This window comes from Elaeis guineensis, chromosome 1, assembly GCF_000442705.2.
Source record: "Elaeis guineensis isolate ETL-2024a chromosome 1, EG11, whole genome shotgun sequence".
In the NCBI taxonomy this organism is placed as follows: Eukaryota; Viridiplantae; Streptophyta; class Magnoliopsida; order Arecales; family Arecaceae; genus Elaeis; species Elaeis guineensis.
Window position 1 is genome coordinate 163,052,307 of NC_025993.2, and position 3,808 is coordinate 163,056,114.

Below are 3,808 nucleotides of genomic sequence, written 5' to 3' on the forward strand. Positions count from 1 at the left end.
TTTTGAATTGCAACTATTTTCCTTCATGCATGCTCCTCTATCAGCACTAGATGCATGGTTGATGCAAGAATAAGAGAATATTGTTGCAACTCACCAAGCATGTACATGGTATCATTTTGATGCCATGTTAATTAGCGCTGCTTTTGTATCATAATTGATTGGCACATTGCTACATTATTGAATTGAAAAGGTGGAAGTTTTACCTTGTTGGCACAATTTTTGCTATGCTCGCAATAGTACTGATCTATTATTAGGGGCCTCCTCACTGGAAAGAAATTGATATCCTCAAAAGTTATCCCTTTTGCATAACCGGATCCACCCTAGTAGGAAGGAATTGAGTTAGCAAGGGGGAAAAACTCAACTTTCACGGAAATATTGTAGCAGGGACAAAACAGTCGTAATCTGAGAACCAACTGCACTTAATTTCAGATTATTGACATGCAACTCTTGCTTTCTCTCTCTCTCTTACAAATCTAATGTTTTCTAATTGGTCGAGAGCTTCGACCCTATTGCTGATGGTTTTGATTCCTGATTGGCATCTTTTCAGCTAAGAGATCCAGTCCGCCAAAAACACAATGTGCTCTATATTGCAACAGGTAGGCACACTTTATCATAACTTATCACTTTTTGACTATTAAGAACAAAATCCATATTGAGAGTGTACCTGCCATGTCTTTATTCTTACACCATTGGTAGTATTGTAGAAATTACAAGAGGAAACATAAATTTCCTCAACTTGCGCTTTTGAGCCTTGTCTACCCAAGCTTCCAATACTAGAAACAAGCAAGAAATGAGGTTCATTAGTGAAGACATTCTTTAAAAAGATTTTAAGACATGTTAGGATGATATAGCCAGGTTCAACGTCCCATCACTTATTTTTTAAAATTTCAAAAAAAAGGATAGAGAAGGATACATAGATCACACCATTTAGAGATGCACCATTCAAGATTCGAACATAGAACCCTCTGATTTAGAAACGTATGACCACCGAGGCATGTCCCAACTCATGTTGTTGCCTTACATTGTAAGGACATTAGCTTAGTGTTTTGATATAAAATGACAGAGAATTAACAGTATTTTCCTCCAATTTCTCAAGCTATTCAATTTAGTTACATTTTGAAAACAATATTATGTTGATCATCTGATTTGGATTTTTTTTTTGTTTAATATAAAAAGCTAGCAGGTTTGTTCTTGAAGACGGCCAGCCGGACCCTTCCATTTTGTTTTCCCATGTCATTGATTCACATTTTTTTCTTCATGGCATTGCCTACATAAAATATCGTGACAAGCAGCGGAAACAAACCTTATGCCATGGCCTGGACCGCAGTCTATCCAACTGACGTTTTACGTTGCTAGTGCCGTTTCCAATGGATACGCAATCATCCCCTGTAATCATTAGACAGACAGACACCAGTTAAAGTCTTAAATTTTTGATGTTTTTAATAGATTGTATTATTGGAAACAAAGCATGGAAACTTATAGTGAAAAGGAGACTACCTGTGCCAATGGTAGAATTAGTGATTTGCACCTGTTGGCTTCTTTCAATGTGCACACCATCCGTGTTTGGACTATCTTCAGGAGCTGATATGTGGACATTGGTGACATGGGCACCAACAGTGTTGTCTATGACTACATGCATCTTAGGACTGTCCTTGAAATTTAAGTTACTCAGCTGGACGTTCGTGCATCTCTGAATACCCAAGGCCTACATAAAACAATTTTTATCATCTCCTAATTAGTATAATTTCTGATCAAATCACTTTTTCATGCGAGCACCATGAACATGCTAGCTGTTGTTCTTGTTCTTGTTCTTGTTCTTGTTTTTTTTGACTCGATTGTCGCAACCATCTATCTATCAGATATTCTCTGGAATTTTGCAAACATGATGCATTATCTTTACACCTGATTGCATAACAAGAAGTGGTAGGTTTGGCATATCAAGCTTAGCAGCATCTCATGCTTCTTTTTTTTAAGTTATTAGTTGATAGTCTATGGCAAGATTCACTGTCTAAATATCGAATTCTGTACTAATATTATCTTATTATAATATCGGTACGTAGTTCGGTATGATACAAGATGGTGCATCAAGCATCGATATAATATATGAGATATCGTATCGGTATTAAATTGGTATAGAATGTACCAAATGGTTTGATCTGGTACGGTATTCCATGTTTCTGACTAATTTTTTTGCTGGAGCCGACACATGTTCTATCATAGAGGCTTCGTAAAGGATGCCATTGAGATTTTGCTAATCAATATGCTGGAAATAACCACATGCAGAAAGGGAAAATGCTAGGTTTCATGAATTTTCAATGTGGTTTTAATAATAATATTATCCATTTAAAGTTTTATGATTGTGTTGGCTACTCTAAGCTAAAAAAAAAAAAAGAAAATCTTGGCAATGACATGTTAGCAATAAGAAAGCATATTTTGATCGACAGATCAACCGATCTAACAATTTATTTTGCAAAGATGGGAATTCACCCCTAGGTCAACGAACTGCTGCATGGTGGCATTAAAAGGCTAATAGGTTGTTGCCATATTTGTCTTTTAAGTTGTCATCAAAAGAAAGTGATTCTACCAAGAATACAGTTAAGTTACTAGAAACAGTTGTAGGAATGAAATGATTCATATTTTTGACATAAAAATAAATTGGCTATTTGAAACACAGGTTAGTTAGAAAGGCTAAATGTATAATCTCCAAAAGCAAATACTAGTAATCATATGCCATGCATGCACGTTTAATTGTTAGAAGTTAACAGCACTCACCTTTGGCGCGTTGTCGCATTGCTGCGATAGAAAAAGGAACAAAAAACAAAAAAAAGATTGAGTCCAATTGATTGTTGAACGAAAAAAGTGGATTTTTAAAGTGAAATATATTGAAATGTGGAGAGAAAATGGCAACCTCCTGAGCTCTACAATCCCACCAAATGGAACCTTGACCATCAATCAGACCCGATCCATTAATGGTTAGACCGTTAATGTGCTGGAAGATGATCCATATATCTTCCTCTAATGTCCAAGTTTCATTGGGTGCCAAGATGGTTCCATCAATCTACAATACCAGGTTCCAAACAACTGTATTAGAAATGCATCCATACACTTGCCAAAGTCTCATCTCGTAGGTCTCCTAAGTTCTTTTAGGTAGTGTTTGGTTGCCGGGAATAAAATGGAATAAGGGAAACAATACCTGTATGTGGATGGGATAGCTGCAAGGCCCTTCGAAGGACACTGCACTCAGCAAGAATGTCTTCCCTTCTGGTACGAGGAAGGTCGGAGCGTCATCATCAGAATGTGCGCCTACGCATGCCGCATCCCATGCATGCATGAATGCCTGTATAGTAAGAGATACCATGAATCCATTATCCATATCGTATGCAACGCATTCATTAGCTAAGGTTTTTTTGTGTCAATCCTTAGTTAATCTTGCTATAGATTAATTATTTTTCACTTAAAGATGGATAAAAATATACAACCATATAAATATACTATTGAATTGATTAATCATTTACTTCGTAATATCTTTGAGCTACCGCCATAAAGTTTAATTATCCAACTTATATTTATAATTATATCCATACTTTTGGTATCTGAATTGTATCCATATTTGTTTAAAATAAATATGAATATAAATTTTTATATCTGAATAATATTATATCCGTATTTATATTCGTCAAAAAAAATAAATATGAATATGGATATGCTGGTATATCCGATCTCTGTCATAGCTAGTGTCATGTGTGTCAACAAACCAAATGAAAGGAGCTAAAAGAGTTCATATCAGCAAAACCACATCGGCTTCCGC

At 35.8% G+C, this 3,808-nt stretch overlaps 1 pseudogene; it reads right to left on the bottom strand.

The window, feature by feature from the left end:
• Window positions 1-250: 250 nt before the first annotated feature.
• LOC140857027 (probable polygalacturonase At3g15720) overlaps window positions 251-3,808 on the bottom strand; it is a 4,774-nt pseudogene continuing 1,216 nt past the window's right edge.